The following is a 13,672-nucleotide window of genomic DNA, read 5'->3' as shown; positions in this document are numbered from 1 at the left end:
AGTATATGGGTGAGAAACTTAGTATATGGGAAAAACATATGACATACGTTATTCTTCTCTTAATCACCCATATCCCATATTATATCGGATATATAAGATATCTATCCATATCAGTTATAGTTGATGTGATAGATATAGATATCTTGAGTGGTTATCCAAATAGGTTTTGAATTCAAATTCAAACTTATTTGGATAAGGTTCAAAAGGTTCAAAGAAGGGTCAAGCCTCATGGGCGCCCAATTTCTAAGCATGGCAGCTCAGATGAACAAGAAGAGAAAGTTCGTAGCTGATGGAGTGTTCTTTGCGGAGCTGAATGAGGTATTGATGAGAGAGCTAGCAGAGGATGGGTACTCCGGAGTCGAGGTCAGGGTCACTCCAATACGCACTGAGATCATCATTAGAGCCACTCGAACTCAAAATGTTCTCGGTGAGAAAGAGAAGGGGATTTTTAGAGAGAGAAAGCTTAACAGCAATGGCATCTAGGTTATGGATATGCATGTTTGTCTTCATTCTCTCTCTCATCGTAGGGACATCTGCTTCTAAAACCGAGTACACATCTGCTTCTAAAACCGAGGACTCAGAGTCGAAAGAGTTCGTTCTGAATCTAGATCACTCTAACTTCCACGAGACTGTTAACAAGCACGATTTCATCATCGTCGAGTTCTACGCTCCATGGTGTGGCCACTACAAGAAGCTTGCTGTAGAATATAAGAAAGCTGCATCTGTACTCAGTAGTCACGATCCTCTAGTCACTCTAGTAAAAATTGATGCCAGTGTTGAAACGAACAAGGGACTTACAAGTGATTTGAGATTAGTGGTCTCCCCACAATTAAGATCTTGAGAAATGGAAAGAAGCATATTCAAGAATACAAAGGACCTCGGGATGCTGAAGGTATTGTTGCTTATTTAAAGAAGCAAAGTGGCCCTGCGTCTGCTGAAATAAAATCCGCAGAAGATGCTAATGCTCTTATTGATGGCGAAAAGATTATTGTTGTTGGGGTGTTTCTAGAATTCTCTGGAGAGAAGTTTGAGAACTTTACAGCTCTTACTAAGAAATTGCGGTCTGACTATGAGTTTGGTCACACATTGGATGCAAAACTCCTGCCTCGTGGGGAATCATCAGTGACTGGTCCTATAGTCAGGTTGTTCAAGCCATTTGATGAGTTTGTTGTTGATTTCCAGGATTTTAATGTGGATGCTCTTGAGGAGTTTGTTGAAGAAGCAAGTACCCCTATTGTGACTCTCTTTAACAATGACCCTAGCAATCAGCCATTTGTTATTAAATTCTTCAACAATCCCAACGCCAAGCCAAAGTGAGGATCTTGGTGAGAGCAACATTTTGATCGGTGGAGATCAAAATCCGGCAAAAATTGAAAAATTGGATTTTTGGCTTGTTTCCTCTTCTAACTTGAGGTAGGGATTTTCTTTGAGTTATATATATATTTTTGCAAGATCTAGATGGTTTTTCGAAATCACCCTTTGATAGCTTCTGAAAATTTATTTTAATTTAAGAAGTTGAACGATTTTGAAAGTGGGTTTGTCTCTTGTTCTTTTAAAATAATCTCATGGGTTTTGATCTTTGTTGATTGAAGAAAAGATGATTTTCGAGAGTTTTCTGTCAAAAGATTTGAGCTGTGTAGTTCGGTGAGAAAACCTAGAAATTGGAGATTTTAAAAGAGATTGCAAATCCATGGATAATATTGTTATATTTAATTTTGTGTGCCAAAATAAATAATGTTTATAAAATTTCTTATTTATATTTGTATAAATGATTAATTTTGTGGATTATGAGAATTGTTGTTCATTTTAGAAATGGTTATTCAAAATGTTGATATAGTCTTGAAATGACTAAACTATTGAGAATATTTGAGAAGAGGAAATTGTGTTATTCTTTGGATGATGAATTGGAATAAAAGTATTTATGTTCATCTTGTGAAATTGGCATATCATTTCATTTTATTACATTAGACTTTGAAGGTTGATTTGAAAACTTGCGTTGAGAAAAGAATGTTGAGAAATAAGTTTTCATGAAATAGTTTTGGGGTAAATATGTTGGTAAGTCTAGATAGGTGGTGTAGAATAAGTTGGCCTACCGGTCCGAGGTGAAAGATCAAAAAATCCGCGCGGATAGGTGTCGAGCCTTCCGGTTAATACCGGTAAAAATGTCAATTTGGTAATACTCGTATAGTCTACTTGCAGACACCAGCCTAGGGATTACCAGAGACGTATTTACTGCTCTTGAAATAAATTGTTAAGTTTTTAACAATTGAAATTGTATGACATCATTGAGCATGATGGTTTTTGAAAAAAATGAAGGTGTGTTTTATGTTCAAAAAGGGCATAGCATGGCACGTGCATTTCATCTTTTGAGACTTGTATAAAATGTATATACTTTGTTAAGAATTTCCTACTAGGCTTTATGCTCACCCTACGGGATTTTTGTGCAGGAAAAGATATGGTGTTTCCGCCTAACTGAAGGTGTGGAAATGTGTGTAGAGAGCATAATGTGCTCATTTACTGTGACTCTGATTGTAAGCCAAGGGCTTTGTATGTGTGGGTTTGAATAATCGTTTTGTGTAACCAGGCTCAAGCCTTGGAAACTTGTAAACCCTTGGAGTTATTTGTTGTTTAATTAATTGTTCTTGGATTAATTATATTATCACATGAAGACTATTTATATCATGTAATGCAAGTATGGAGATTTATTATCAGTTTTGCTTTAAATGCCCATGATTATTGTATTACCATTTGGGCATGAAAATGAGGGCGTTACATAGGGGGTGTTTGATAGCATGATTCAATACTTAAAACTGAATTGATTAAGTGATAATCAATTAAGCTCGTTTGATAACCATAATTGATATCACTTAAAAATTTAAGTGCCTCTTAAAATGTAGGTTAAAACTTAAGAAAAATTTAAGTCATATAAAATTTACTTAATTCTGACTGAATTTACAAATATTAAATATAAATATTGATATAAACAATTATAAACTCATTACCACTACCGCTACCACTGCTACCACCACCATCATGCCCTCGCTATCGCTACCACTACCACTACCACCATGCCACTGCCACTGCCATTGCCATTGCCACCGCCATTGCCACCACAACCACCACCATCATGTCACCACCACTATCGCCACCATCACCACCATCACCACCACCACCATGTCATTGCTACCACTACCACTACCACCACCGCCATCATGCCGTCGCAACCACCACCGCTACTACTATCACCTTCATTACCATTGTCATTATTGCCACGAACATCACCATTATTTTATTACTATTATCATCGCTACCACCACCACTACGTTGCCGCCACCACTATCACTACCACCACTACCACTACCACTACCACTATGTCACACCACCATCACCACCACCATCACAATATAAAAATTAAAAATAATAAATTTCAAATTTTATCTTATACATATCAAATAATTTATTTTTAATTCAGCACTTAAATTTTTATCGAACAGTTTTTCAACTTAAAAAATTCAGCATTCAAGTTTTAGTACTTAATTTTCAGTCTTCAATTTCCAAATTTCAACTTTATCAAACGCCACCTAAATCTGAATCATAAAACAATAATTCTAAATAATTTATAAATTATTAGATTTGAGTTCGTAATAGGGATATTTACCAATAAATCCCATCTCACAAACAAGTACTCCAATTAGTTCCAAATTTTTTCTATTGATCTGTCAAGTCCTATTAGTGGAGAGTTTATTTCTGTGTGGTCCTATTTTTGATTTTGGTAGTATTTTGGTACACAGTGATACATTTTTATTAATGTGATATGTATGACGTGATACTCCAATGTGGCCGGTATTAACGTGACACTCCAATGATGTAACGCTCCAAAAGAATTAAAAAAAAATTAATGTACTTTTTCTAAATGTTGGCGGGTATGACGTGACACTCTAAAACTTTTATTCCAAAAAAAAAAAACTCTTTAATACACTTTTTTCAAATTTGATAACATGACAAGTATGATGTGACACTTCAAAAAAAATAAAAACTCTTTAGTGTACTTTTCTTAAATGTGGCGGGTATGATGTGATACTCTAAAAACAATTAAAAATTAGTTAGTGTACTTTTTTCAAACATGATATATGACACTCCAACGTGGCGGGATGATGTGACACTTTAGAAAAATTAAAAACTCTTTAATATATTTTTTTCAAATACGACACTCTAACGTGACGGGTATGATATGATACTAAAAAACTCTTTAGAATACTTTTTTCCAATTGTGGCACTCCAATGTGACGCACAAATGAGTCATTATATACCTAAAAGGACTAAATGGATCATAAAAAAAAATATAAAATTATGTAGATTATAAATCTAAAATATAAGATTTATTGATCAATCTCCATTCCTAATATTGCTGAATTAAAGTTTGTGGAGCAAAATCGGTTATGTTGTTGGCCCATGGTTTTGTTCAAGAAAACAGTGGGGTATAAACCATGGGCTGGTTTTGTCTTTGAAAACTTGTCCTTTAGAGTAACTGTTTTGTAGAGTGTCACGTGGGTCTTCCTTCAATAATGTACAGATTTGTTTGCTTGTTTAAATATGGGCTGGTGAGGCCAAACTGTGAAGAACTTAATTTGTTAAACCATCCTATTTGATCCCAAGAAGCACATGGGTGTTGGTGATTTTTTTTTTTTTTTTTAACTAGCCCATGGTTGATTATTGTTGTAGTTTGGTAATCGTTTTGCTGGGCCACGACCTGTGCTGTGTATTACTAGATGTACGAAGTGTGTTTTCAAGGTGATTTTATTTGCACTAAAAAATAATAAATATGCTTAATTAAAATGTTAAAATTTTAAATTTTATTATATTTTGATATAAATTTATTAATAAGAGTAATACATATTAAATTTTAAAATAAAATATTATATTGTTTCTCATAATACATCCTAATCACTTATAGGTATTTTTTATATCAAGTCTTTTCATCTTCCTTCTAAAATTTTAATTATTCTTTTTTTTATTCTTTCTTACTTCAAAATTCCAATTCATCCTATCAAAATTTACTGTTGTCATCAATATTATTATTTCTTATTATGTAGTTACTTGTAAATAGAATAAAATTTAAACAAAATCAATGGATAAGAATAATAATTAAAACTGATTTTTGGATCAACCCATCAAAGATGAGGTAGGTATTCACATAAATATTAAAAACACAATATTTATATATTTTTTTAACATAAAAATAAATATTTAAAAATTTAAATAAAACAATCTTGTTTAACACTAGACGGTGGAACAAGCCATCAGAGGGTAAAATCAAACATTATGGCGCTAAAAAACCTAAAACCACTATCCCAAACTAATGAAATGAGGATTTTACCTATTCTACGCACTGCTGGAAAATCTGCTTTTAGCGGCGTTTACAAAACGCCGCTATAGGTACAACAAACGTCGTTAATTCTTTTTGTGACGTTTAATGTCAAGCGCCGATGCTGCGGCCGTCGCTATAGCTTTATGATGTTTAAAAAACGTCGTTATATGACTATAGGCGGCGTTTTTAAAAACGCCGCCAAATATCCCACCAAAGGTACTATGACGTCACTATCATTTTAACGACGTTTTCAAAACGCCGCCATATCTTTTTAAAAAACTTACTGTTAGCTTTTAGAGTTTTAGGTGGCGTTTTCAGAAACGCCGTGATATCCCCTTTTTTTAATTTTCTTAAATTTTAAATTTAATATGAACAAGGACCTATTGATGTAATAATAAATAAGAAGGCAGCCTTAATAATAATGCATATGTACGGTTTTAGAAACACACAAATGAAGAAATATAAGCTCAAAGCATTAATCTTTACATGCTTACAAACTCCAAAAGCCTTGTTACATAAAGATTTAAAAAACAAAAAACAAAAAGTTGGGTCAAGAGGGTCTCATCAGAGAGTAAAATCAATTTTTCTGGTGTAGCCAATTTTGGGGTCGGTTAGTTATCTGCTGTGGGAATCCTGATGATGCTGCAGCAGTTGCAAACAGTTGCGGAGGATTGATGAACGGCCTTTGCTGATTGTTGCTCATTGACAGGGAGAGGTGATTGCCTTCGGTGGTGGCTCCAATTTGACCTCCATTGCTGCTGCTGCTGCTGCTAAGATACTGAACCTACAACCACACGATTAAAACAATTTATTAGCCGGTCTAATTAATTAACCCAGTTATACCCAACTCATGAAATGGGTTTCAATACAGACTTGATAGTTTGATGAGGGTGAAAACATGTGAAGCATTGAGTTTTCACTCTCAATGACGAATTGCCCGGGTCTTAGTGAACTCGGAGATTGAATGTGGGTTTGGCTCAGAAGTTGCACTGTCTCGGTCTCATTGTACCCTTCTCTTCTGTAGGAATTAATTCTAGATGGTTCTTGTTGAATATTGAGCTGGGTTCACATTAGTATAAGTTATGGAAATTATTAAATATTATTAGAATAAATAGTTCAATTAAAGAAATTATTAATATTATTGGGCTGGATAAATAATAGCTTCTTTTAAGAATTTAGTCCATGTAGAATAACGTAGAAGCCTTCAGTTCTAGTCAGGCAAAGAATAACACAAGCCAATCTGAAATGAAACATGGCATAACAAAAAATCTACTCTAATGCACAATATCAAAGTTGTGTAGATTTCTCCATAAAGCAAAGGCATGGAAGAGCTTTTTAGAAGAAATTATAACAAATGTGTTACGTACAGGTTCTAAACGTACTTTATTTTATCTCTTTTCATGTTGCAACTTATATTAGTATCTATTACGTCCCACAAAACATTCTATTCAATTTATAGACTTCGCTCAGTATTAATTTATCTCTTTTCACCCTTAAGAGCCTGAGACCAGAACAACAATTATATCATGTTTAAAATCTATTATATCTTCACTTCTCTCCAATCTTATACAGAACAAGGATCTAATATGAAATCTATATTGGTATCACAATCAATAGTGCATTGAGCCATTAAATATTAAAAGCAGAAGTACTGAATAATAAATGTTAAACAAATAAAGCTCCAAAAACAAACAAACAAACAAACAAAAAATAAAAAATTTGAAAAGAGTTGTAAACAAGGTAATATCGCTTTACCGGTACTCCATCATACCGGTTTTTCTACATACTCAAAACCTAATTTCAAGCTAGAATTATCAAAGCCGCCATTACGGTATCTTGAGTACGACAATAGTATCTATACCAGATCCCAACAAATTAAGCTGAAATTTTAAAAACTAAATACAAAAATTCGCAGTTTCGATTTCAGTAAACAAACCACAAACAAGTGCAAAGAGCAAGAGACATTTCAAGGACGCAAAAACAACCGATTTTAAGCAAGTAAAGCTGTGAAGTGAAAAATAGAACTAACCTTTTCTTGCTGGAGACCGTTCGTCGGAATTAAGCTGTAAAGTTAAAGCCGCTAGAATACCATACTGGAATTGGAATTGGAAAGTAATTTCATAGCTCAATAGAAGTTAACAACTATCATAAAACCATAAATGTAATTTCATACCTACCTGTAAAACTCAATTAACTTATTGTAAAATTCTTCAAAACTATATTTTGAAAAAACTATTTCATACTTTAAGTTGTGTTGTCAAAATACGCTTTCCTAATTTCCTTGACTTATTTTTCTTTTTTATTTTATGTTTTTATTCCAAGGTTGGTTTCATAGCAAATATCTCTTTCTTCGACTCATCAAAACAATTATCTACTAACCACCCAAGGACAGATTTTCGTTCCTTGTACTTTTGGCTCTTTTCATGGGCAGTCTCCTGAAAATAAAAACCTAAATTAATTAAGCACCACAGTCAACTAAACACGTGTAAACCATAATCTCAAGAACTCTGCCTCATGCTCTTACGTATTTCCATCCCAAAATTGATCCCACCCAATGCAAAAGATTCATGATACCTTCCCCAAGCAAACGAGAGAGAGAGAGAGAGAGAGAGAGAGAGAGAGGGGGGTGGAGCAGCTCAAATTAAGCCACTGAAAAAAGCAACAAACAGCCCCAAAATTAGTTCAGTTCAACTAACTCCCTTATTTCCAAGTGAAGTTGGTGGAGTCATGGAGACAAATATTGGAGAGTTAAAACAACAAATTGATAATCAGAACAAAACACGGAGAAGAAGCGATTGCCGATGAAAATCAACAATATAAATGGAACCAGCGTGAGTGCCAAGAGAGAAATCAATACCTCGCTGGTGTAGATGGTGGTGGTGGTGGTGCTTCGAAATCGAGAGAGAGACATCGAAATCGCTCTGAGATGAAATCAAAGATGAATCTCTGAGAGAGAGATCTAGAGTGAGAATCGAAATCGCAGATCGATCTGAATCGAAATCGCGGTGGCGGTGTAGATCGATCTGAAATCGATGAATCTATGAGATTTGAATCGGTGAATCTCGCTACGTCGTGGGTGAAGATGGTGGTGGCGGTGGAGCTTCGAAATCGGTGAATCTGTGAGATTTGAAGGTGATATTCAAAATAAGGGTTTAGAGAGGATTGAGAGAGAGAGAGGCGAGGCGAAGATTCAATGTTTGTTTATGTCTGAAGGCTTGAGGGTTTACAAAAGGCTTATATTCTCAGATTCCAAATAGCGCGTGTGGGGTACCGCAATTGGAGGCGGTTTTAAACGCCCTTTATTATAAAACGGTGTCGTTTTAATTATAGAAATATACGACGTTTTTAAAGCGTCGTTAAATATTAACAAAAATGACATTTAAAAAAACGCCGTTAAAAAAACGCCGCAAAAACCCTTATTTCCTGTAGTGACGATGATCCAGTGCACTCACTTCCAAACCAAACCACACCGACTTTCGTTTCGCCCTTTTCCTTCTTCAACTTGGATTCAATGTGTTTCTTCTTAGAAAATTGATAATGAAAAGAGTGAGAAGATAATGACATAATTGAGATGTGAGAATAAGATGTTGCGGCTGAGAACAGAAAAAGAATTTTTTTGAATTGATTTTATATTAAGATTATTATTTGAATGTAATATAAAATTAAAATATTATATTATTAAAGTAATTTGTAAAAAACTAGAAGGTGCGTGGAAAGTAAATTATATATTTAAATAATTTAATAAAAAGCATTGATGATTAATTTTATGGGAGTAAATAAAATCTCCAATTTTCATGGGAGCTTTAGGTTGGGCCTACCATGCATGGGCTTTGTTGGTTGGGGGAGGGGTTATAAAAAAATCCATTATATTTGAATCTAAAAATTATTTAGTATGCTTGATTAAAATTTTTATTATATTTTAATGTGAATTTATTAATAAAGACAACACATATTAAATTTTAAAATAAAATATTATTTTTTCTTATGATATACCCTAATCACTTGTACGTATTCTTCACATTCAAATATTTTCATTTTCTCTTCTAAGTTTCAATTATTTATTCATCTTTTTCTTCCTCACTCCAAAATTTCAATCTTCCACACCAAAACTTACCATTATCATTAATATCATTGTTTTTTTTAATTATATTATCACTTACAAATAGAAGAAAATTTGAATAAAATCAAGCAATATATGAGAGTAATAATCAAAATAATTTTTTGAAGAAACCCATCAAAGAGGAGATAAGTATTCACATAAATATCAAAATACAATTGATTTTTGTGCTTTTCCTACATAAAAGTAAATATTTAGCTTTTTTTTTTTTATCATTATTGTTCGTACTTTCAGAACCGAATAAATTCACTTTGTTCGGCAGTATATAGATGAACAAAGTTAATTTGTTCAGTTTTGAAAGTCCAAACATGAAGTTCACCCTCGCTGTCCTCCTTTGCCGATGTCGCTTTCACCGGTGTCGGGTTCCTGGTCATATTCCCTATATGTATGTGAATAAAAGAAATATTTTTCAAAAGTAATTTGAATTTTTTAATATATTTTGTTTGGATGTACCTCAAAAGGGTAATTTAAAAAAAAAAAAAATAGGATGTACTGAAAATAAATTATAATTATAAATAATTTAATAAGATATACTGAAAAATTAGACTTACTTAAACATTGTTGGATGTCAATAGAATTCCCCTAGCTAAAGTGTGGGTTGCTAATGGTTGGGTTATGGGCTATGTTTTTTAGTGGCTTATTGTAATCCATATAGGCATTGGGTTTTGGGACTGATTATGGTCTAAAACCATAGGTGATTTTGGTCATGAAGATTGGCCTTGCAAACTTCATGTGAATCCAACTGAGGTTATTCTTGAGCGACTTCCAGCATGAGCGATTTGGGGGTCATTGTTATGGGGAATTAAAGTGCGTTGATTAGTCATGAGAGAGTCTGGGAGTTATGAGGACTATTGGATTGTTCAGGTTGGTTTGTGATTTCTTAATAGTTTATTTTGTTTTGGTTAATGGTCCTCCGTTTTGACTACTTTTAAGCTATGTGAGTTATTGTTATCATGTCAATACATCTTCATGTGCTTCAACCTGGTTTGTTTTGAGGCCACTTCCAGCATGGCTTGAGAGTGATTAAAGGGCCATTGCTATGGGGAATTGAGGCTCTTGATAAATCGTGGTAAAGACTGGGGATAGCATGGACAGTTCGTGGGGTATGGTTTATTGCGCTTATTCTTACTAATGTTGTGCCTATTGGTTGGTGATTGTGGTTTCAGTTGATCGTTTTGGTGGTTGTATGAGCAAAGCTTAGGTTTTATGTATCGTTTGTTATTTATCCTTTTGTTATTGTTGTTAATGTACCGGCCTAGTTCTTTGTCTTCATTCTTTTGATGGCAGAAACAACTAGGAGCAAAATACATTGGCAACAAATTATGTTATTTTTTATTTTTTGGTTGTCCCCCCTATTTCTCAAGGGGGTGATGTTAGAAATTGCATAGAGTTTAGTTTCTTAGGGTATGTCCCTTGTAAACATGTATATTTTATTATTTTATTTTATGACTAACTTATCAAAAAATATATATATATCTGAAATGGAGGAAGAAAAATGACATTGGCAACAATAAAACTCGAACCAATTGCATCACACCAATAAGGAGCATTTTATCCACCAAATCATATTTCTTAATGAGTCATTGTTCGTGTCATATTGAGTTCATAAATTTGAAAGCTTTTCTAAAGAAATAGCAATGAAGAAAATCAATAGCAAACCAATTAGTAACACAAGGAAAAGATTAAGACCGTGGTTTATCAAAGAAAGACACATATAATCGAGCTCAAAGTACCTTACAAAGTTTAATTATTAATTTATTTTATATGTAGTACAAATTTTTTCAATTCTAAATCAATTTATTATTTTTAGATGAATTTAAAAAAAAAAGGGGGGGGGGGAATATAAAATAAAAAAGTTCACAATAAAAAACAAGTCAATTCTATCAAAAACCAAAAAATAGGCTTATTCTATCTTGAGTGGACTTTCTAAAACTATTTACGCTCAACCAACCTAAAAAGTTAATAAAAATAAAATAAAATTGTCTCTTAAGAAAAATTTCCAAGACAAAAATAATCCTACTAGTAATTGGAGCCAGAAATACCTTTTTTTTTTTTTTTTATATATGTCCAAAAAAACCTTAAATATGAACAATTTATCATTATTTTTTGAAAGAGTAATGATAAGTAAACAAGATGTTTGTACAAAATTTGTATAGATAATGAGTTGATATATTGTGGTTAATTCATTTTCCATAAAAAAAATCTACTATTGTCTTCATAATTTTACAAATGTCATTAACACATCATTCTGAATATGTTTTTTGTATGAATTTTATTTTTGCAAATCACTTTTTTTGTTTTTGTTTTTGTTAAATTTCTCATATTCGACTCTTAGAATTTAAAATCTTTAATTTTAAGTGGTACGCTTGATTTAAACAAAGAAGAGATAGAGTGTGTGTAATATCATAGAGTTTTATCTAGAAAGAGAATATTGAACACATTTTCCTTTTGAGAATGGCTCATCTCTGTACTCTTATCCTCTATATTTCTCTATATATCATTTTTTTAGCCCCATTCTAGACTTACAATGATAATACCATTTATCTCATAAATTTCACAGTGATGACTATTTGTGCAAAAAATCAGCTTCATTAGATATCGATGAATACATGAACAAATCACTATTTGTTTTATAAAATAAAAAGTTTAACTTTAAACTCACAGTTATCATCCATTTAAAAAAAAATACGATTTATTCATATATCTAGTGATATCTGATGAAATTATTATTTTTGTGTAACTCATCTAAATCATTGAAATTACGAGAAGAACGGTTTAAATTATCATTGTGGGCCTAGAATGCAACTAAAAGATGAAGTATGAAAAAAAAAAGAAAAAGAAAAGTATATATAGAAGATAAGAATATAGAGCGGAGTCATTCCCCTCTCTTTTCTTTCGTATTAGGGAAGAAGAATTTAGCATTCATGCATAACTATTGGTCCTTTTGTTTTATAGAAAAAAGAACTCTATAAATAAACCAACATTATTTTTTTTATGAATGAAAAAAGGATTCTGTAAATAAAGAAATAATTTTATATAAGCAAAGAACAAGACTAAGACAAAGAACAAAACCGAAAAAAGAAAAAAGGTAGTCTTCCCCATCCACACTGATCCACTGATCCTTTCCTTACAGTTGGGTTGATGCTCCCCTTTACCAAGTAACCATTTTTTTTTTTGTTTCAATCAATATTATCCTTTTTTGGGTAATCACACCTAGTTTTCATTTTAATTTGTGATTTTTAATTTTTTTAAATATGGAGATCATTGTTCATGTATCATGGGTCTCATAGCTTTTAAATAATTGTATTTCAAATTTTATCCACAAACATCAATATGTGCCTCAAATTCACTTCACAATTGAACCTATACCAATTCAATCAACGTCACCCAAAATCTAGGACAAGAAATCTAGGTCATATCATTTTTGTTTCTTGATTATATATAGGGTTCGGGCTTTTTTTCCAATTCACAATTTAGATTGAATGGTGGGTATTGTTTGGGATTGTGGAACCCAATAAGAATCTCATTTCAATAACTCAAATATATATATATATATATATATATTTTTTCGTAAGGCTGTCTATGTATATTGATTCGATAACCATAATTTTTTTTTATTTTATTATGTTTGTTTGTAAAAAAATAGATAAGTGTTTAAAATAAACCATCCATTAAAGCGATAAAATGAAAAAATTACGATTATTGTATCAAACTAATTTTTTGATACATGGAAGGCTTATATATAATCCACGTTTATATATATATATATATATAAAGTAATAGGTCTAGCTTAACCATGACATTTGGCTTAGTGATTGTGTAGTATCCTTTGTGGTATGAGGTCTCAAACTCATACGGCGGAAAGGAGTTTGATACCTTTTATGGTGGTGATTATTTCTCCCCCATTATGGGGGTTGTTTGGCAGGTTTGGGCTTTGGCTTCGTTTGGGAAGTTAGGTTGACTTTTTGGCTATTTTAGCCCAGGTTAAAAAGTTCATTTAGGTTGACTTTTTTTATTTTTTTTGATTTTTATAAGAGAAAAAGTGAAATGATTATGGTATGGATGTAGCATTTTATCTTATTAATTTTTCAGCCTATTTTGTTTTTTTGTAGCTAATTTAGCCAACAAACCAACCCACATCCCAAACGACACCTTAGTGTTTGGGTTAGTAGGTTTTGTTGACTTTT

The 13,672-nt window shown here is 32.5% G+C and overlaps 1 protein-coding gene and 1 pseudogene across 6 annotated transcripts in view; one reads left to right on the top strand and one right to left on the bottom strand.

The window, feature by feature from the left end:
• Positions 1-13,672, bottom strand: part of LOC114282821 (uridine nucleosidase 1-like) — a 237,610-nt gene that overhangs the window by 152,625 nt on the left and 71,313 nt on the right. The window lies entirely within an intron of this gene.
• On the top strand, positions 473-1,317 carry LOC145820737 (protein disulfide-isomerase pseudogene; annotated as a pseudogene).

The sequence above is a fragment of the Camellia sinensis genome, chromosome 2, assembly GCF_055761805.1.
Source record: "Camellia sinensis isolate YWXY chromosome 2, ASM5576180v1, whole genome shotgun sequence".
In the NCBI taxonomy this organism is placed as follows: Eukaryota; Viridiplantae; Streptophyta; class Magnoliopsida; order Ericales; family Theaceae; genus Camellia; species Camellia sinensis.
This window is presented reverse-complemented; position numbering and strand designations above follow the sequence as displayed.